The sequence below is a fragment of the Lynx rufus genome, unplaced genomic scaffold (genome assembly GCF_022079265.1).
Source record: "Lynx rufus isolate CCGP_SWC_20201006 ecotype Redwood Valley unplaced genomic scaffold, mLynRuf1.p SCAF_19, whole genome shotgun sequence".
NCBI lineage: Eukaryota > Metazoa > Chordata > Mammalia > Carnivora > Felidae > Lynx > Lynx rufus.
In genome coordinates, this window is record NW_025814833.1 from 11,103,187 (window position 1) to 11,126,604 (window position 23,418).

General features: G+C 41.1%; 1 non-coding gene across 1 annotated transcript; it reads left to right on the forward strand.

Annotated features, from left to right (window-relative positions):
* The first annotated feature begins 14,463 nt into the window (after positions 1 to 14,463).
* Positions 14,464 to 14,536, forward strand: TRNAK-UUU (transfer RNA lysine (anticodon UUU)). Its single transcript has one exon. It is a non-coding gene; the product is annotated as a tRNA-Lys (tRNA).
* Positions 14,537 to 23,418: the final 8,882 nt, after the last annotated feature.

Sequence of the window (23,418 nt, forward strand, 5' to 3'; positions counted from 1 at the left end):
CACAAGCGTTCAACTCTGTCGTTGTAGCATGAAAGCGGCCTTAGACAATACGTAAACAAATGGGTGTGATTCTGTTCCAATAAATCTTCATTTACGGGCCTTGGAATTTGTTTGTTTTTTTTTTTAATTTTTTTTTCACGTTTATTTACTTTTGAGACAGAGAGAGAGACAGCATGAACGGGGGAGGGTCAGAGAGAGAGAGGGAGACACAGAATCTGAAACAGGCTCCAGGCTCTGAGCTGTCAGCACAGAGCCCGATGCGAGGCTCGAACTCACGGACCGCGAGGTCATGACCTGAGCCGAAGTTGGCCGCTTAACCCACTGAGCCACCCAGGCGCCCCAGGAATTTGAATTTCATACATGTTCATGGGTCACTAAAATGTTATTCTTCTTTTGGGGCGCCTGGGTGGCTCAATCGGTTGGGCCACCGACTTTGGCTCAGGTCATGATCTCACGGTCTGTGGGTTCGAGCCCCACATCGGGCTCTGTGCTGACGGCTCAGAGCCTGGAGCCTGCTTCGGATTCTGTCTCCCTCTCTCTCTCTGACCCTCCCCCAGTCATGCTCTGCCTCTCTCGCTCTCAAAAATAAATAAACATCAAAAAAATTTTTTATTGTTGTTCTTCTTTTGATTTCTTTCAGCTTAAAAATGTCAAAATCGTTCTTAGCTTGTGGACCATACAGAAACAGGCAGGAGGCCATCGTTTGCAACTCCTGTATCGGAAGAAATGACTTATTTCGTGAGCAGCGATTTAACTAATGCGCATCTCCAATACCACAGTCAGGGCCACAATATCCTACTGATAGGATTAACCTGGCTCCAAGCTCTGGTAAAAACCAGGCCACAAGACAGAAGCCCTGTGACAATCTCTACCTATTATCCACTCGTAGAACCAGCGGTTCTGCTCTATTTCTACACTTCGTTCTGGTAATAGTGCTCTGATACGGTTGTTATTGATAAAGCCACTTGCGTTGCACGCTAGTTCCTGTCAATATACTTTCTTGGGTGTCTGAGTTTTGCTTGGCCCCTAGTTCCTGCAGACCCCGAGTCTCGCCGTGACTCCTACCCCAAAGTGCTCCTTGAAGGGGCAGTATTTATTTCTTTTAACTTTTGAAAACTTTCAAACCGATATATATTCGATATGTTATGTTAGTTTCAGGAGTACTGCATGATGATTGAATATGTTGTGAGATGATCACCACAGGAAGTCTAGTTAGCATCCATCACCGTACATGGTCACAAATTTTTTTTCCTGGTGATGAAAACATTTAAGGTCTATGCTCTTACACTTACTCTCATTCTACTCCGGAAACCATTATTACACTATATGTTAACTGAGTTGGATTTAAATAAAAGTAAATTAAATTAGGGGCGCCTGGGTGGCTCAATTGATTAAGCGTTTGAGTTCAGCGCAGGTCATGATCTCGCGGTTGGTGGGTTCGAGCCCCGCGTCGGGTCCTGTGCTGACAGCCCAGAGCCTGGAGCTGCTTCTGATTCTGTGTCTCCCTCTCTCTCTGCACCCCCTGCTCTCATGCTCTCTCGTTCTCTCTCTCTCTCACTCACTCAAAAATAAACATTAAAAAAATTAAAATTAAATTAAATTAAAAAGGAGGTGTACTCTCTTAGCCACTTTCAATTATATAATACAGGATTATTAACTATAGTCAACATACTGTATATTACAGCCCCATGACTTATTTATTTTCTAACTGGAAGTTTGTACCTTTTGGCCTCCCTGACCCATTTTGCCTACTTTCCATCTTTTGACTCTGGTGACCACCAATCTGTTCTCTGTATGTATGAGGTTTTTTTTTTGTTTTTTGTTTGTTTGTTTGTTTGTTTTTTTAAGATTCCATTAACAGAAGTCCATGGGGGGAGGGGAAAAAAAAAGAGGTTAGAGAGGGAGAGAGCCAAAGCATAAGAGACTCTTAAAAACTGAGAACAAACTGAGGGTTGATGGGGGATGGGGGGTAGGTGATGGGTATTGAGGAAGGCACCTTTTGGGATGAGCACTCAGTGTTGTATGGAAACCAATTTGACAATAAATTTCATATTTAAAAAAATAAATAAAATACTTACTCATTAAAAAAACAATCATAAAAAAATAAAAACTTAATAAGAAAATATTCCACATGTAAGTGAGAACACACATTATTTGTGTTTGTCTGCATTATTTCATTATTATGCTAATAATGCCCTCAAGGTCCATCCATTTTGTTGTTGATGGTGAGATTTCCTTCTTTTTATGACTGATAGTATTCCAGAGAGAGAGAGAGAGAGGGGGAGAGGGAGAGGAGTGTGTGTGCCCGTGCGCGCCACATTTCCTTTATCCTTTCATCCATCCGTAAATGTTTAGGTTGGTGGGAGTGTTGTATATTAACCTTAGTGCCTATGGCCAATGGCCAGGTTCCTGCGATCTCCCTGATATCAACTCTCTGCCTGCCTGAATCATCCTCCTGTGGTTGGTGCAGTTCTAGGTCTTGCTGACCTGACCAATCTCATCAAGCCTGAATGAGGCATTTATCATCATATAAGTAGAGAAACGTGCAGGAAAAGAAAATACACAGTAATAATACACATCCGAAGAGTGTCTTTCGATAACTTTCGTTATAACCCAAAACCCAAATGCTACAATCTCTTTGTCCTGTTCTATCCCTTAAGAAGCATGAGTATTGAGAGCAGAAATGTCTTGCCACAATGGGTGCTCAACAGGAGGTAAAAATTTTATACATACCCGGTAAAACTCAGTAACTACACCAAGGCACAGTAAAAAGTATTTGATTTTGGCCTTTGCAGTCCTCTGTCAAGTTTCTGAGTTCATTTTTCATGGTTTTAGCTCATTCTTGATTAATTAAGACTGTTTCAAAATTTTATGGAATATGCAAAGTGATTCAGTCATGTGGTTTAGTATTTTCAATAATTCTCTCTCCCATGTACTGAATTCTACACCATGGTAGATAGATTTCTCCAACTGCCAATGTGTAAACTACTTCTTCAAGAGGAAACCATACATTATAATATAGGTGATGCATTTCACTTCTCATCAACATATCATACATCCTTTGCAAAGACAATAGGAAAACAACTGTATCACAGCTCCCCATTTTGCGTTCATGTGGTTCCTGGGAAGACGTCTCAGGATCTGTATTTCCAACCAAAGGGTTAGACCCGATCATTCAACAGGAATATAGGCCAGCTGCTCTGTGCCAGGATTTTCAAATGTGGCTAATTATGAACACTATATGTTGCCTGCATTTCAGTGACACTAGAGGCTGCAGACTGCATGACCTGAAGATTCAGATTGTCTTTATTAACGACCTAACTTGGATGTAATTCCAAGAGCCAAATACCAGCCCACACTTTTGATTTCCAAGTGGAAGTATGGATGTACAGTTACTTGTTATTCTCCACAACCACTGCTGCCATCCAGTTGGTCCTTTTTGACTACTTGGGTTATGTTTACTCAGCTATCTTACTTGGCACAGACTAACAGATTGACGCTTTGGGAACCATTCCAAGGTTTTTGTCCTGCAAATATTACCTCAGAGCAACATGTAAAGACTCCTTGGCGAATATATTGGTCACATGGGAAAACGGGTCTAATTATTTTACAGTCCTACGACCCGCACAATTCTTTTTTTAATTTTATTTTATTTTGAATTCCAGCATAGTTAACATGCAGTGTTATATTACATTAGCTTACTTTCAGGTGTGCGATATAGTGATTCAACAATTCCATTCATCACCCAGTGCTCATTACAACAAGAGCACTCCTTAATCCCCATCACCTAGTTCACCCATCCCCCTACCCACCTCTCCTCTGATGACCATCAGTTTGTCCTCTGTAGCTAAGAGTCTGTCTGTCTCCCTCTTTCCGTCTCTCTCTTTCACTCCCCTTTGCTTGTTTTTATTTGTTTGTTTCTTAAATTCCACATATGAGTGAAGTCATATGGTGTTTGTCTTTCTCTGTTATACTCTCTAGTTCCATCAGTGTCATTGCAAATGGCAAGATTTCATTAATTCTTATGGCTGAATAATATTCCATTGTGTGTGTGTGTGTGTGTGTGTGTGTGTGTGTATGTATGTATATCACATCTTCTTTACCCATTTATCAGCCAATGTACATTTGGGCTGTTTCCATATATATGATGGCTATGGCAGGTAATGCTGCTATAAACATAGGGATGTACATATCCCTTTGAATTAGTATTTTTGTATTCTTTGGCTAAATACCCAGTAGTATGATTGCTAGATTATAGGATAGATCCGTTTTTAACAGTTTGAGGAATCTCCATACTGTTTTCCACAGGGGCTGCACCAGTTTGCATTCCCAGCTACAGGGCACGAGGGTTCCCCTTTCTTCACATCCTCACCAACACCTGTTTTTTCTTGTGTTGTTGATTTTAGCCATTCTGACAGGTGTGAGGTGATATCTCCTTGTAGTTTTGATTTGAATTTCCCTGATGATGAGTGATGGTGATGTTGAGCATCTTTTCATGTGTCTGTTGGCCATCTGTATATCTTCCTTGGAGAACTGTCTGTTCATGTCTCCTGTCGTTTTTTTAATTGATTGATTTGCTTTTTGGGTATTGAGTTGTATCAGTTCTTTAGATATTTTGACTACTAACCCTGTATCAGATATGTCATTTGCAAAAATATCTTCTCCCATTCAGTGAGTTGCCTTTTAGTTTTGTTGATTGTTTCCTTCGCTGTGCAGAAGCTTTTTATTTTGATGTAGTTCCAATAGTTTATTCCTGCTTTTATTTCCATTGCCTTGGGAGGCATATCTAGAGAAATGTTCTTGTGGCTGATATCAGAAAAATTACTGCCTGTGTTCTCTTCTAGGATTTTCATGGCTTCAGGTCTCACATTTAGGTCTTTAATCCATTTTGAATTTATTGTTGTGTATGGTGTAAGAAAGTGGTCCAGTTTCATTCTTTTCCATGTTGTGTCCAGTTTTCCCAGTACCATTTGTTGAAGAGACTGTCTTTTCCCCACTGGATATTCTTTTTTTTAAGTTTATTTATTTATTTATTTTGAGAGGGAGAAAGAGCATGCGAGCAGGGAGAGGGGCAGAGAGAGAGGAGAGAGAGAGAATCCCAAGCGGGATCTGTGTTGACAGTGTAGAGTGCAACTCGGGGCTCAGTCTCACAAACCATGAGATCATGACCTGAGCCAAAATCAAGAGACTGATGCTTAATTGCTTAACCAGCTGAGCCACCCAGGTGCCCTTCCCATTGGATATTCTTTCCTACTTTGTTTGAAGATTAGTCGACCATATCATTGTGGATTGATTTCTGGGTTTTCTATTCTGTTCCATTGGTCTATGTGTTTATTTTTATGCCAGCGCTATACTGTTTTGATTACTACAGCTTTGTAATACAATTTTTTTTAACGTTTATTTATTTTTGAGACAGAGAGAGACAGAACATGAACGGGGGAGGGGCAGAGAGAGAGGGAGACACAGAATCGGAAGCAGGCTCCAGGCTCTGAGCCATCAGCCCAGAGCCTGACGCGGGGCTCGAACTCACAGACCGCGAGATCGTGACCTGAGCTGAAGTCGGATGCTTAACTGACTGAGCCACCCACCCAGGCGCCTCAACTTTGTAATACAATTTGAAGTCTGGAATTGTGATGCCTCCAGTTTTGTTCTTTTTTTTTTTTTTTCAGATTGCTTTGGCTATTCCTGGTCTTTTGTGGTTCCACACAAATTTTAGGATTGTTTGTTCCAGCTCTGTGAAAGATGCCGTTGGTATTTTGATAAGGATTGCATTAAATGTGTATGTTGCTTTGGGTAGTATAGACATTTTAACAATATTTGTTCTTCGAATCCATGAGCATCTTCAATTTCTGTCATCAGTGTTTTATAGTTTTCAGAGTACAGATATTTTTACCTCTTTGGTTAGGTTTATTTCTAGGCATCTCATTACTTTTGGTGCAATTGTAAATGGAATTGTTTTCTTAATTTCTCTATTTGGTTCTTCATTATTAGTGTGTAGAAATGCAACAATTTCTGTACATTGATCTTGTATCCTGAAACCTTACTGAATTCACTTATCAGTTCTAGTAGTTTTTTGGTAGAGTCTTTTGGGTTTTCTATAAAGAGTATCATGTCATCTGCACATAGTGAGTGTTTGACTGCCTCATGGCCAATTTGGATTCCTTTTCTTTCTTTTTATTGTCTGATTGCTGTAGCTAGGACTTCTGTACTATGTTGAATACAAGTGGTGAGAGTGGGCATGCTTGTCTTCTTCCTGACCTTGGGGGGAAAGCTCTCAGTTTCTTCCCATTGAGATTGATGTTCACTGTGAACTACACGATTCTTAACCACAGGGCAAAGGAAAGACACCTTGAGCCTCAAAAGAAACATGGGAAAATACAGAAGAAATCAAGGATGGTCCTCATCGAACCAGCTTCACCTTCCAACTTTGACACTGCTTTCACTGGTGTCAAATCATAGCCCTGATTCTCTGTTCACTGCTTGGAGTTTGGAGCTTGGAATTACAACAAAGAAGCAGGAAGTCTTTCCTTTATTCTGTTCGTCGGTTTAGATAGCATGAACTTTTTAGTCTAAAATTCACACCGAAGACTACGAGGGTTTTGCTTAACCTCATTTGTCTTAGATTTATCTCATGGCCGCACCATTTTTCGCGCATACTGAGCAATACGGTGATGTGGAGGGACCTGCAGGGTCCCAGCAGTGTTTATTAAGATGTGAGACACTGGAGTATAAATGTTGATGGGAATGAGCCAGAAGATCACAGGAAAATAAAGAAAAAAGAAGATGATAGTGTAAGATTCCTGGTAAAGTGAGAATAGGGGCACTTCACCTGTAACATCACCAGGCAACAAATAGTACATGGGTCCGGGAATCATGCAAAGTCTTTATCATGTGGATAGCTCCCTTTCCTGGATCCCATGGGAAACGTAGGTTTTTCCTTATTTTGATCTTGTCATGGCCATTCAGGCTTAGGAGGGAGTATCATATGTCAGTCGTCTGCTGTGCATGGCAGAAGCAGATTTAGGAATAGAACTGGCTTGGATTCCGAGGCCAATGTTCTTCCTACACACCATATTGCTGTTGAATACAGTGTTGTTCTCAAAAATTGCTTTCATTAGTTTTTGATGGCTGCTTAAGAATTTTCTCTGGGTTTCAGTACATTCTGTTTGATTCGAAGCTGGTTCTGCATATGAAATGAATCGGAGGGACAGGATCGTCCCCTGCCTAGGTGTCTAGAGGAGGCCCCCGGCTCCCGCTGTCCCCTTAGGTCCCTAGAAAAATATGGAAGAAACTGACAATGTTCATATAACCAGCTTCACCTCACCACTTTGACAAATTTCTGCCGTCCTTTATTCACTGCTTAGAGCTGTGATTCAAGAACAGGCCGCTTTGCCTTTATTCTACACATTTCTAGTCCCAAATTCTCCACCGGCAAGCTCAATTATAAGCCCATAGGGAGTATTTATAAATCCCTTATGAAGTCAGTACTCCGCAGTACTCACGATGATCCTTTGACTAATTCGTCTACCACTTTTCTAGGACGTGAGTCACCCATTCAGGTGCTCGACTCTTTCATCCCTCAAGTTGTGATTATTTTTTGTTCTTGACCCTCATAACTTCACTCTGTTTTAACAGGACCCCATAAATTCTTTATGGCCATTAGCTCGCTCTGTATTTTTTTTTCCTTTCATAACATTGGCTGAAAGGTTCTCGCGTGACATTTTCTGAGCCTGTGTTGCTACGTGGGCTAGTGGGTTGGAAGCTAGCCTCCAATTACTATCCTTTGCTTTCTTAATGTGAAAGCACTAAAACTCAAAAGCGTTGACTAATTCTGTATTGAGTGTGTCCAACCTTTCTTTCTCTGGTTGCAGTCTGCCTTTTGACCGTAATTCCTTTTTTTTTTTAATAAAATGTTTTTTTTTATTATTTATTTTTCAGAGGGAGAGAGAGAGAGAGCATGAGGGGGGAGGGGCATAGAGGGGGGACAGAGGATCTGAAGCAGGTTCTGTGCTGACAGCAGGAAGCCCATGTGGGGCTCGAACTCATGAACCCTGAGATCGCGAGCTGAGCCAAAGTCAGACGCTCAACCGACTGAGTCATCCAGGTGTCCCCTTACTATAATTTCTGAAGGTCATGCCAAACGTTGCTACGGGCAGGCCTAACACTGGAAAAGGGAGCCATGCAGTAAACAGAGAACTGATACTAGAACTTTCTTGATCGGTCTTTTAATTTCTTACTGAAAAACCCCCAAACTCCAGAAGGTCCTCTCATTTTCTGATGGCTTTATTCCCAGGAACCAGAGTCCTTTAGCATCATCCCCCCCCCCCCGCCCCAAACAATTGTCAAGAACTGTGCCTGGCTCTTTTTCCACCTTTTCGTCTTACACAGGGACACTTCTCCCTTGAACCACCATGTTTACAGCTTTATTCTGTTTCACCAATGTTGGCTCCTGCCTGGTAAGCCTGTTCTTCATGTGCTTTGAGCCCATGTTGCTTTGCTTCTGTTGTTTTTGCCAATATGATATCACACGTTAGCTGTGCCTGGAGCGACTGGCCGTGGCGGGATGTGACCCAAGGAGGCCCAAGTGAGGACCAAAATGGGAAACTCCCAGATCCTCGAGTACCGGCACAGCAAAGTAGACGTTGCCCCAGTGCTGGCCCAGCAAGAGGTCCAAGACCTCAGCACAGAAATTGGGCCTGGGTTATATGACTACCAGAGTAGGGGAATTATCACCTGCTATCACAGCGATGAGCTGTCTCCAGGTGTCAAACATGGGGGCAAAAAGGGTGCAAAATATAGCAAACCCAATGTTCACACCTCCCCACACCTGATGGGTATTTCCCTCTGTGTGGGATGGCGAGTCTACAAAAGTTACGGTGGGCCCTGCCACGGCTTGAAGAGAATGTTATGATTTGCTGAGATCAAATGGCTAGTGTTCATTCACCTAGGATAAATATTCTTTCTACATCTTTCCATGGGTGTTTTCTGTGATATCTCAGCCCAGCTCTACCAGTCATCTTCTGTATGAGGCATGCTGCTAGTCTTGGCTACAAGTTTATGAAATCCATGGTCAGTAAAGCCAATGAATGGTATTCAGTTTCTGACATCCCTTGTCTTCCTTTTGAAAACATTGCTGTTATACCCAATGATGATAATATGAGCCATCATCTATTGAGTGCCTGCCATGTGCCATATGCTTTTATAGATGTTACCTAATTTCATCACCCAACTACCCTATGGAGGACATATTATTATCCCCCTTTCTACAGATGAGAATACTAAGGCTTATGAACGATGACCACCTTGCCTTGTGTTATATAGCTAGTGAGTGGTAGAACTAGGCTTTAGACCTATGCCTGTGTCAAAACCTCCTCCCCTTTCACCATACTGTGCTGCCAGTCTCCCTAGAGTAGGTTGTTTCCTCCAAAATAAGGTGTCATAGACCTGAGCCTTGGAACCATCATCTTTTTTTAAAGTATATTTACTTATTGTGTGTATGTGTGAGAGACAGAGAGAGAGAGAGAGAGAGAGAGAGAATCCCAAGCAGGCTCCATGCTATCAGTGCAGAGCCCAACACAGGCCTCTATCCCATGAACCATGAAATCATGACCTGAGCTGAAATCAAGAGTTGGATGCTTAATCGACTGCACCGACCAGGTGCCCCCTGGAACCATCTTTTGAGAGTGTATCTTTTGAGAGCTTTCACTTTTATGGTAGATCTTGTCACGATCAGCCATCTTAGAAGGTAACAAACCTTCACTTTCCTTGATCTTTTCTGTAGCCATAGAATGTCTTTTCTGTAGAAATGCTCTCTGTTCTAATAAGACTTTATTTACCCTTCCTACATCCACATCAAATGTTTTGTCTTTTGAGAAAATAATTTTAGCTATTACATGAGCAGGATCAAAAAAATCAGTATATGGGGCCCCTGGGTGGCCCAGTCGGTTAAGCATCCGACCTCGGCTCAGGTCCTGATATCGTGGTTCATGAGTTCCAGGCCCACGTTGGTCTCTGTGCTGACAGCTCAGAACCTGGAGCCTGCTTCGGATTCTGTATCATGCTTTAAAAAAAATTTTTTTTGTCAATGTATAATTATTCTGAAATAAAAAGCTTTTAAAATATTAAAATATAGGGAGATATTTTAAGCCAAAAAATCCTAACTTGTTGATATTTCTTTGGTTTTTATCATAAATGTTGGATCCTGCCCAGTGTGAGAAAACTTAAATTGATAAGGTGGTTTAATGTCACCTTTCCAATTGGTCTGCAGGTAGTTACAGCTTCCTCAATGATGGAAAGGTCACAAGTTGGAAGGGGAGCTCAGTGGACAGTAGAAATAAAACTGGTGAAGTAAACCAGAAGTCATGGTCATCCCTGAGAGGGTGCTGATTAAGTTTGAAGATATTCAGAATTAATAGAAAGAAGTAAATAAGGAACTAAAGAGGCAACCGCAAATAATCAAAGCTTAATACAGAAAGTACTAAATAATGCATCAATGTTGGCATTTCATCAAAATTCTGCCTGCGAAGGCAGCCTAACCAAGGCTTGACTACCATCTTTCCATCATTCTTTGGATAATATAATAAAATTGAACCTCGCTGAGGCTCTGTTTTCTCATGGGCAAACAGATTAATATTATTTATTTCTCAGTGGTGGCTGTGAGAATAAAAAGGAACAAAGCTGGGCACCTGGGTGGCTCAGTCGGTTAAGCGGCTGACTTCGGCTCAGGTCATGATCACACAGTTCGTGAGTTCAAGCCCCGCGTCGGGCTCTGTGCTGACAGCTCAGAGCCTGGAGCCTGCTTCAGATTCTGTGTCTCCCTCTCTCTGACCCTCCCCCATTCATACTCTGTCTCTCTCTATCTCAAAAATAAATAAACATTAAAAAAATTAAAAAAAAAAAAGGAACAAAGCATGTAAAGTGCATAGCACGGTTCCTGGAGCATAAATACACAAAAAGATATTATTAACCTCTCTGTTTTCCCTAAAAAGAAGGGAAGAAAAGAAAGAAAAAAGAGAAAGAGAAAAAAATTCTTTAGCAAACCAGAAATAGAAGAAAAATTTCTTTTTTTTAAATGTTTATTTATTTTTGAGAGAGAGACAGAGCACAAGCAAGAGTGGGGCAGAGAGAGAGGGAGACACAGAATTTGAAGCAGCTCCAGGCTCTGAGCTGTCAGCACAGAGCCTGATGTGGGGCTCGAACCCACGAACTGTAAGATCATGACCTGATCCGAAGTCAGACGCTTAACCAACTGAGCCACCCAGGTGCTCCAGAAGGAAAATTTCTTAACATGTTCAAGGTTATACATTAAAAACTAATAATATTATAATAAATGGAGAAACTTTATTTAAAAACAATTTTTTTAATTTTTTTTTAACTTTTATTTATTTTTGAGACAGAGAGAGACAGAGCATGAACAGGGGAGGGTCAGAGAGAGAGGGAGACACAGAATCTGAAACAGGGTCCAGGCTCTGAGCTGTCAGCACAGAGCCCGACGCGGGGCTTGAACTCACGGACCGTGAGATCATGACCTGAGCGGAAGTCAGACGCTTAACCGACCAAGCCACCCAGGCGCCCCAATTTAAAAAATTTTTTTAAGATTTTATTTTTTTGGGGGCGCCTGGGTGGCGCAGTCGGTTAAGCGTCCGACTTCAGCCAGGTCACGATCTCGCGGTCCGTGAGTTCGAGCCCCGCGTCGGGCTCTGGGCTGATGGCTCGGAGCCTGGAGCCTGTTTCCGATTCTGTGTCTCCCTCTCTCTCTGCCCCTCGCCCGTTCATGCTCTGTCTCTCTCTGTCCCAAAAATAAATAAACGTTGAAAAAAAATTTTTTTTTAAAAGATTTTATTTTTTTTAAGTTGTCTCCACACTCAACACAAGGCTCAAACTCACAACCCCAAGATCAAGGGTCACGTGCTCCACTAACTGAGCCAGCCAGGCGCCTCGGTGAGAAAATTTAGATTTATTCTTTTTTTTTTTTTTTCAACGTTTATTTATTTTTGGGACAGAGAGAGACAGAGCATGAACGGGGGAGGGGCAGAGAGAGAGGGAGACACAGAATCGGAAACAGGCTCCAGGCTCCGAGCCATCAGCCCAGAGCCCGACGCGGGGCTCGAACTCACGGACCGCGAGATCGTGACCTGGCTGAAGTCGGACGCTTAACCGACTGCGCCACCCAGGCGCCCCTAGATTTATTCTTTTTAAGATCAGATACAAGATCATAATTCCCATGTATCATTGCTACTATTAACATTTAAAAAAATTGGTTTTGAATGTTTATTTTTCAGAGAGAGAGAGAGAGAGACAGAGCATGAGCGGGGGAGGGGCAGAGAGAGAGGGAGACACAGAATCCGAAGCAGGCTCCAGGCTCCGAGCTGGCAGCACAGAGCCCCACACAGGGCTGGAACTCACAAACAGTGAGATCATGACCTGAGTGGAAGTCCGACGCTCAACCGACTGAGCCACCCAGGCGCCCCAGCTAGCATTAACATTTTATTGTCAGCACTGACCAATGGTATAAAGAAAAAAGAAATTAATTAAGAAATCAGTTAATTAATGAAAGATTGTAAAGGAGAGGAAACTGTCATCATTTGGAGAGAATATGATTATCATCATTTGGAGAGCATGTGATTATCTGAAAATCAATGGCAACAGAGTCAATAAACAAACTGAAGTATTAGAATTAATAAGAGAATTCAGCATGGTTGCCAGATAAAATATCAACCTACAAAAGTTATTTATCTATACCAGTAATAACCAACTAAAAAAGATAATTAAATGTGAGAATAATCCTAATAGCGAAAATACAAACATAAAGATGAAAACAACTAATGCCTTTATGAAGAAAATCTCTAATAAGAGACATAGAAGAACACAATATCATTTAAATAAATAGAGAAATAGTCCATGCTCTTGGATGGGACAACTTATTATAAAGATGCCAGTTCTCCCTAATTTAATCTGTTTAACACAATACCAATCAAAATTTTAGTCGGATTGTTCGAAAACAATAAATTTAACTAAAATTTATATTGACAAATAGATGTATGTGAATGGCTAAATCAACCTTACATAAGTAGTGATAAGGGTTGACTTAAGAATAATAGACCTGGGGCACCTGAGTGGCTCAGTCGGTTGAGCGTCTGACTCAGGTCACGATCTCACAGTTTGTGAGTTCGAGCCCCACATAGGGCTCTGTGCTGATGGCTCGGAGCCTGGAGCCTGCTTCAGATTCTGTCTCTCCCTCTCTCTCTGCCCTTCCCCCACTTGCACTCTGTGTGTGTGTGTCTCTCCATCTCAAAAATAAACATTTGGAAAAAAAAAAGAATAATAGACCTATGGAATAGAATAGCAAAACAAATCGATGAAGGAAAAAGAGTAACACCAGATATTGGCGAAACCAGCTCATTATTTGAAGAAAAATATGATTGAGACCCTATCTAACTCCACATACAAAGACACACTTATTGGATTAAAGATCTAAACATGACGAGGAAGACAGTGATGTTAACAAAAGAAAATGCAAGATAATATGTTTGTGACCTCATGATAGGAAAGAACTTCTTTTAAAAACTTGAAAAGCACAAACCATAATGAAAAACATTGATTAGTTTGACACATCAAAATCAGAGTTCTGTTAAACCAAGGACATCACTGTCAAAAATTATTCGATAATGGAATTATGGCAGGTGAAAAGATTTTTGCAATTTCAAAAGCAAACAAGGAATTAATATCTAGACTACCTAGAATACACAAAACAAGGAATTAATATCTGGAATACACAATAAAATCGGTAAGTGAGAAAGAGAGCAGCAAACCCCATAGCAAATGAATAAAGAACATGAACCAGCAATTCATAAATTCAAAACACTAGCATGTATGTGACAAGATGTTAAAAACCACTGATAATCAGAGATGTGCAAACTAAAATGAAGATCTCGTTTGATACTTATGAGACTGGCAACGTTTTCGAAAGCTACAAAATACCAAATGTAGGCATGTGGTGATAGGAGAGCAAAAGATCTGTTGGTGTAAGAGTGGACAAAACATTCACTTCAGAATTGTTTACGGAAACAGGAAGGTGGAAGTAATCATGGAGTTCTGATACAGAAATTAGAAGCAATGAATTAGATTCACTCACGGCAACTTGAATGGATCTTAGAAACATATTGCTGAGTAGAAAAGTAGGGACCAGAATGAAATACAATGTGTAATAGAATACCATTTCCCTAGATTAAAACACATGTGTATAAAAATGCTTCGTATCTGACAATAACACAAACACATGGAAAAAAAACACACATTAAACACACATATATTAAGTTAAATTTAAATTGTTGCTTACCAAGTGAAGAGAAAAAGGGGGGTAGATGTGAGATAAAAATAAACTAATTAATTACCACTGATAAAAAAAGAAATAGGAAACCTAAGTGGACTGATAATCATTAAAAAATTGAATATGAGAGGGGCGCCTAGCTAGCTCAGTCGGTAGAGTGTGCGACTTTTGATCTCGGGGTCATGAGTTCAAGTCCCATGTTGGGTGTAGAGATTACTTAAAAATGAAATTGAATATGAGAACAAGTCTCCTCCATTACCACACTCAAAACAGATATCAGGCCCTTGGAGATTTACCCGCAAGTTTTACCAAAACTACTAGGAAGAGATAATCACTATTTATATAAATTGATTCAGAAACTAGAAAGAGAGGAAACTACCCAAACGGTGCTGAGGCCAACATATTACTTTGATACCAAATCCAGACAATTTCATATAAAGGACATGTATCCATATTAGCATGAATTCAAAATGTCCCAAATAAGGGGCACCTGTGTGCCTTCGTGGGTTTAGCGTCTGACTCTCGATTTCAACTCAGGTCATGATCCCAGGGTGGTGGGATCGAGCCCCACATCAGGCTCCATGCTGAGCGTGGAGGCTGCTTAAGATTCTGTCTCTCTCTCTCTCTCTCTCTCTCTCTCTCTCCCTCTGCCCCTCTCCCCTGCTTGCACATGCTCTACCTCTCAAGTAAAATTAAAAAAAAAAATCAAAATGTCCTAAATAAAGCACAAGAATACCGAACTGAGCAGGGTATAAAAACCTGATGTAACACAACACCCTTGCATTTCCTTGAAGAACAAAAGAATGGTTCTGAATTGGAAAAACGAATCATGTAAATTACTATATTAACAGATTAGAGGAAAACCGCATATAATATCATTTATAGGAGACTGAAAGCTACGCAATCGTACCCAACGTAGGAAAAACTGTTAGAAAATCAGGAATAGAAATAAATATCCTTACTATGAATTTTAAAACTCTACCAGAAGCCTACGGCAATCGTACTTCATGGTAAAATTTACGGCAAAGAAGGCAAACTGCTCAGCAAAATCCATATGCTCTTTTTGGGGGGCACACAGATAGGCATCTCCCAGCTAATGATACAGTTAGTTGGAGCCATGTGACTGCAGCCAGTGGAATATGAAGGTACGTCATGTACACCGTTGCTAAACCTTCAATGGTGAACAATTTTCCACGTTCCTTCCAGCTGGGAATAGCGATTTGGCATTTTTAAAATTTTTACAAAGATCCAACTTTGCGTTTCGTCTCTCTGCTGTTTTTCTGTTCAATTTTCATTGTTTTATTTCCTTTCTTCTAATTTCAGATTACTTTTCACTGTTTCTTATGGTAGAGGCTTAGATTATTGATCTGCAATCTTGTTTTCAAATATAAGCCTTTAGGGGCACCTGGGTGGCTCAGTCGGTTAAGCATCCAACTTCGGCTCAGGTCATGATCTCACAGTTCGTGAGTTCGAGCCCCGCGTTGGGCTCTGTGCTGACAGCTCAGAGCCTGGAGCCTGCTTCGGGTTCTGTGTCTCCCTCTCTCTCTGCCCCTCCCCCATTCATGCTCTGTCTCTCTCTCTCTGTCAAAAATAAATAAACATTAAAAAAAATTTAAAAAAAATATAAGCCTTTATGGCTACAAATCTCCCTCTCTTTGCTGCTTTGCCCACCTCCCACATATTTTGATGGGTTGTGTTTTCATTTTCATGCAGTTGTTTCTTGCTTGGGGCCATTACAAGTAAGTTCGGCAAAAACATCTGTGTATAAGTGTTTGTATGGACAAATATTTTCATTTTCCTTGAGTAAATGCATTGGAGTAGAACGGCTGGCTACTATGAGTGGTGTAGGTTTAACTTGTTACAACGTAGGACAGTTCCAGTTGCTCAAAATCCTCTCCCAACAGTTGGTATAATCAGTCTTTTTTTTTTTAACGTTTATTTATTTTTGAGACAGAGAGAGACAGAGCATGAACGGGGGAGGGGCAGAGAAAGAGGGAGACACAGAATCGGAAGCAGGCTCCAGGCTCTGAGCCATCAGCCCAGAGCCCGACGCGGGGCTCGAACTCACGGACCGCGGGATCGTGACCTGGCTGAAGTCGGACGCTCAACCGACTGAGCTACCCAGGTTCCCCTGATCAGTCTTTTTAATTTTAAACATTCTAACAGATGTGTGGTCAATTGACGTTTGACAGAGGTGCAAAATCAATTTAGTGGTGAAAGGGTTGTGTAGGATATTGATATGCACACAAAAAATACAATTTTGATTCATATCTTTCATCCTATCTGAAAATGAACTCAAATAAGGGCGCCTGGGTGGCTCAGTCAGTTAAGTGTCCGACTTCAGCTCAGGTCACGATCTCAAGGTCTGTGGGTCCGAGCCCTGTGTTGGGCTCTGTGCTGACAGCTCAGAGCCTGGATCCTGCTTCGGATTCTGTATCTCCCTCTCTCTCTCTGCTCCTTCCCCTCTCACACTCTGTCTGTCTCTTAAAAAAATAAATAAACTTAAAAAAAATTTTTTTAAATGAACTCAAATGAAAGCACATACCTAAACATAAATCCTAAGAGAGTAAAATTCTAGAAGAAAAGATTGTACAAGATGTTTTTGACCTCGGGTTAGGCAAAGATTTCTTAGCCGTGACACCAAAAGTACTATCCATAGAAGAAAATATTGGAAAACTGGATGCCATCAAAATGAAAAACTTCTGCTCTTTGAATGACTGTTAAGACAAGGAGAAAACAAGCCACGGACTTGGAGAAAATATTTTGCAAATCACATTTCTGATAAATGACTTGTATCGATGACATTATTTTATCAAAAATAAGACAACAAATAACCCAATTTAAAAATTGGATGAGATTGGAGGCGCCTGGGTGGCTCAGTCCACTAAGCGTCTGACTTTGACTCAGGTGGTGATCTCGCGGTTGGTGGGTTCAAGCCCCGCGACGGACTCTGCGCTGACAGCTGGGAGCCCGGAGTATGCTTTGCATTCTGTGTCTCCCTCTCTCTCTGCCCCTCCCCTGTACACACTCTATCTCTCTCCCTCAAGAATAAATAAACATTTAAAAAAATTGGACAAGATTTGAACAGACACTGAAGAAGATGTATGGATAGCAAATATGCACGTGAAAAAAAAACGCTCAACATCATTAGTAATTAGCTACGTGCAAATTAAAACCACAGTGAGATGTTTCTATATATTAATGGCCAACCTAGAAAAACCAATCTCTGGTCATATCAAGTGCAGGTGAGAATGTTGAGTCCCTCCGGAAACCAGTTTGACAGTTTCCTATAGAGTTAAACCCGCCATATGACCCAGCAATCCTATTCTTAGGCATTTCCCCACAAGAAATAAAGACTTGTGCTTCACAAAACCCTTATGCAAACTTTCATGGCAGCTTTATTCATAATTGCCAAAATTTAGAAGCAATCTTTCCACTGGTAAGTAAGCACGCTGTCGTAGATCCATACAATAGAATGCCACTTGGCCACCATAAAGGACCACTGAAATGCATAACATCGATGAATCTTAAACACATGAGGCCAGTTAAAAGAAGCCAAATGCGAAAAATATACATACTATACAGCTCTGTTTATAAGACGAAAATACTGGGATGGAAAATAAGTTTCTAGGGATCCTGGATAGAGAGGGATTGACTACAAAGGGGCGTCATGTCCTATGTCTTGTTTTTGGTGGTGATTATGAAACTCCATGCATTTGTCAAAACTCATAGAACTCTACATCAAAAAGAATGGATTTTACTGGATATTACTTTTTGAATAAGTAATTTCTTTTTTTAAGTTTTTTTAAAAATTGTTTAATGTTTATATTTGAGAGAGTGAGAGACAGACAGACAGAGAGACAGAGCATGAGTGGGAGGTGGCAGAGAGAGAGGGAGACACAGAATCAGAAGCAGGCTCCAGGCTCTGAGCTGTCAGCACAGAGCCCGACGCGGGGCTTGAACTCACTAACCGTGAGATCATGACCTGAGCTGAAGTCGGACACTTAACCAACAGAGCCACCTCGGCTAGCCCAAGTTTATTTATTTTGAGAGAGACAGAAAGAGTGTGAGGGGAGGGGCAGAGATAGAGGAAGACAGAGAATCCCTGATGCAGGGCTTTAACTCAAGAAACCGTGAGATCATGATCTGAGCCGAAACCAAGAGTCAGATGTTTAACTGACTGAGCCCCTCAGGCACCCCATTGAATAAACAAGTTCTAAAAGGAAAAATGGGCAATTCGGTAAAGAAAAAATCCAAGTGGACAATAAACCTATGAAAATATCTTCAACCTTACTAATATCAGGAAATGCAAATAAAAAGCCCCTTTGAAATAACATTTCCTACTCACGAGGTTAGCAAAAAACTAAGAAATGATTCTGAGAAAAGGAAACACTCATAAGCTGCTGGTGGGTGTGTGAATTGATAAATTTTGGAGAGCACCTTGGTAATATTTTGTAAATTTGAAGATACATATAACCTATGACCTAGCAATTCTGTTTCTTGATTTGTATCTTAGAGAAAAACTAGCACATATACACAAGGAGACATACACGCACAAGAATGCTAAGTGCAGTATTATCTGTAATATCGAACATTGGGAATAATTTATGTGTCAGTCAAGAGGAGAACGCATGAATAAATCTGACATGGATATAATGGAATGGTCTATGGCATTTAGAATTCACGAAAAAAAACCCCGTGTGTATCAAATAAATAAGTATCAGTAACAAAATGTCGGGCGGACAAAACTAGTTGCAAAATAACACATATGATCTGCTATTTATATAAAGTCTGAAGAGAAGCAAAACTTAATGCTACATCTTGTATATTGATAAATATGTACTTAGCAGAAGCTTAAATCTTGTAAAGGAATGATAATCACTAAATCTAAGAGAGTGGTTACCTCTGAGGAGGGTTGAAAAGGAATAAGATCTGGAGGAGATCAACAAAGAGATCTTCAACTGTATACAAAATATTTTATTCTTTTAAATAAAAATCTGAAGTGGGGCGCCCTGGCTGGCTCGGCTGGTAGAGCGTGCAGCTCTCCACGTTGGGTTGTAGGTTTGAGCCCCACGTTGGGTGGAGATGACGAACAGACCCATGGAAAGATGCTCACATCGCTCATCATCAAGGAAATACAAATCGAAACCCCGATGAGATACCACCTCACACCTGTTCAAATGGCTAAAATCGACAACACAAGAAACAACAAGCGTCGGCAAGGATGTGGAGAAAGGGGAATGCTCTTGCGTTGTTGGTGGGAATGCAAACTGGTGCAGCCAATGTAGAAAACAGTGTGGAGGTTCCTCAAAAAAATGAAAAATAGAACTACCCTATGACCCAGCAATTGCACTATTGGGTATTTACCCAAAGGATACAAAAATACAGATTCGAAGGGGCACATGCACCCCAGTGTTTATAGTAACATTATCAATAGCCAAACTGTGGAGAAAGCCCAAATGCCCACTGACTGATAAATGGATGAAAAAGATGTGGTATATATATTCAATAGAATATTACTCGGTCATCAAAAAGAATGAAATCTTGTCGTTTGCAACAACGTGGATGGAGCTCGAATGTATTACATTAATGGAAATAAGTCAGTCAGAGAAAGACAAATACCATATCACTTCTCGTATGGGGAATTTAAGAAATAAAACAGATGAGGGGCACCGGGATGGCTCAGTTGGTTAGCTCTGGATTTCAGCTCAGATCATGATCTCACTGTTCCCGAGTTCGAGACCTGCATCAGGCTCTGTGCTGATGGTGGGGAGCCTGCTTGGGATTCTCTGTCTCCCTCTCTCTCTCCCTCTCCAACATACTGCCTCTCAAAAATAAACAAACAAAAATTTTAAAGAAACAAAACAAATGAACATGTGGAAAGGGGGGAAAAAGAAAAAAGAGACAGGGAAACAAACCGTAAGAGACTCTTCACCATAGAGAACAAATTGAGGGTTGCTGGAGAGGAGGTGGGTGGGGGTTGGACTAAATGGGTGATGGGTATTAAGGAGGGCACTTGTTATGAAGAGCACTGGGTGTTGTATATAAGTGATGAACCACTGAATTCTACTCCTGAAACCAATATTCCACTGCACTAGATTCCACTAGAATTCCACTAAATTCCACTAAATTCCACTAAATTCCACTAGAATTTAAATTAAAAATACCTGCATACATATATAAACATATAAAATCTCTATAAATAAGTGAGTAAAGCAACGTGGGCAAAATGCTGAGAACAGACTTGTTTTCTTACTCTCTATGTTTCACAAAAGTGAATAAAGGGGAAAGTATTCATGTAAAGATGTTCTGCACCATCTCAAATCCTGCCCCACAGCAGCAGTGGTTTATGTGCCACTCTTTGGGAAACAAGGCTGTAAGTGGCTTAAAATACAGACCACAGAATGTGGGTCCAAATGTCGCCTCTACCGTGTACTCACTGTGTAATCTGAAGAGTTACGTAATACGGGGGCGCCTGGGTGGCTCTGTCCGTTAAGCGTACAACTCTTCATTTCGACACAGGTCGTGATCTGATGGTCCGTAGGATAGTGCAGAGCCTGCTTGGGATTCTCTCTCTGCCTCTCCCCCACTCATTCCCTCTGTCTCTCTCAAAATAAATAAATAAACATTAAAAAAAGAAAAGAAAAGTTACTTAATACCTTTAGGCTGCAGTTGCCGCCTGGGTTGATTGCATTAATATCTTCCTCACAACATAGCTGCGACAGTGAAACAATGACTTAACGACAGTCACGAGGGATAATGACTTCAAAGCGGTACATTTTCTGGCCAACGGGAAGTATCAAAAAAAAAAAAAAAGGACTTGTATCCTTTTATTATCTAGGGGGAGAGGTCAAGAAAGACAGACATTCTAGGAGAAGTGACACTTGATTTGAATGTCAAAGGACTTTGAGGAATCAATCAGTTGGGCAAGAGAATCAAAGAGTGTTTTGTACAAAAGGGACAGAATGGCATGTGGCAGAAACCTGAGTGTACATAATCGAACTTGGGGAGCACCTACGAACAAAGCCAAGCATTTAATGTTTGTAGTCCCAATCTCTGAAAATATTTCACCTCCAGCCTCGGGTCTATCCTTCCAATGCGCGGCGTAAGTCAAAACCCACTTAGGAGATGATGATGAATTGCTTTGAGATGAATGGAAAGAATGACAGTGACCTGTGGGAAGCAATAATTTATCTGGACTTGAACAGACTGTGTAGTCAAATGCTAAAAACAGAACTGGAGGGAAACATGGTGAACACATCTGAAGATGATCCCCCTTTTCCCTACTTTTATTTCTGTTTTCCATAGCATCTCCATTTTCCAGACACGCTTTCCAGATGCGCTCTGGAAAACTAGTCCGTTAAAAGAGCATGACGCAAATTATAAGCCTTTACACAAGATTGCTGTAACTGAAGAAATTAGTTTTTTGTTGGGGTTCAATGGCTGAGCCATGGACTGGATCACTGCCTGGCTGGTTGGCTGGTTGAATTACGTTAATAACCAGACTGGGAACCTGTAGGTCCGGCTATTATGTTGTCTTAAGAAGCAGAACATCTTGGAATGATTCATATCAGTGCTTTAAATCTTAGACTTTGTGACAGTCAAAGATGAAAATTGAATACAAAATGGCTAATGTGGCAGTGCGGTGTAGCTGTAACCTAACTGTAACTTTTTTCCTTAAAATAATAATTTTTAAAAAATGGACCCGAGCGGGGAAAGTAATAAAACAGCAAAAGAGCCTGTGGAATAAATCAAAATTCTGTGGCCACACCGCCACAACATTATACCCAAACTGTCTGGCCAATCATATCGTATTAGCAACCATATATCGGATGGGTAAGACCAGTGAGCTTGAGCCAATTCTCTTTTCAATACCTATGCCCTCAGGGAAAAATGGAGAACCAAGGCCCTAGTGAGCGATCACATGTTCAGTGCTAAGAAAGGGACTGATATTGGAGCCAAGGCATTTTCTCCTTTGTCCAAAACTCTGAAAATGATAATTGTTCAAAGATGTCAGCAATCAACAAGAAGCAAGGAGGGCCATGGTTACTCAAAAGCCATTACAGAAAAGAGCTGACCAGAACAGTTGTAAGCAAGTGAGGCATCCCAAATGACACAGGATGCAATTTCATGGCTTGGCTTGCCCTGTTTCCTGAATGCTGCCATAAATTCATCTCCTAAGTATGTTTATTTGACAACCCATGAAAACCTTCATCGAGTGTTCTTTCGGGAAGCATTAAATGAAGATGGCTAGTTTTCAGTGGGTTAAAAGTTTCGCATCATGCATTTGTTTTTAAAGGTCCCAAAGCTAATTTTACTAAAATACATTCGTATTCAAAAAACCTTTTCTAACTTAATGGAGGAACTTTTATTTCATTCAAGTCTTAAAATGCACCTCCCTCCTGAAATAAGCGGTTTCCCATTTTGTGTGGAAAAGACTAGCACACAGTCCCCTTGAGGGGCTGAAGTCACGCAGTCAGGGTCTGAGGTCCAAGATGACCAGGCGGCCTGTGTCCAGGCCTTGGCCGGGCCCAGCCTTGGCCCACAGTGAGGCCCTGACGTCCATGGCCAGGCTGGCGAGAAAGGGCTCATCTCCTGTGGGTCTGCGCACTCAAGATGTCCACTGTCCTCTCCACCAGGTCCAGGGAACCAGGGCCCTTACAGGGGTCGCCCCTTGTCCCTGATTTCACTAACCCATCATCAACCGTGGTCCAGAAGCAGATGCTCCTTCTGACACAGTGTCAGAACGTCGCTAATAGCCTAACGCTACGTCACAAGGCCTACGTCATTCACACCCGTTCATCTCATCAGGTAGACATTTTATTACCTCCCATCATCACAAGAATTGTGAGTACAGTACAACAGGATATTTTGAGAGAGAGAGAGAGAGACTATATTTGCATTTCTTTTATTACAGTATCTTGTTATAATTGTTCCATTTATTATTATAGCTGTTCATTCTCACTGTGCCTAATTTATGAATTAAACGTTGACGTAGATATGTATAATTAAAAAAACCCATAATATATATAGGGTTAGGTACTATCCCTGGTTTCAGGTATCCACTGGGGTTCTCGTAATGTATTCCC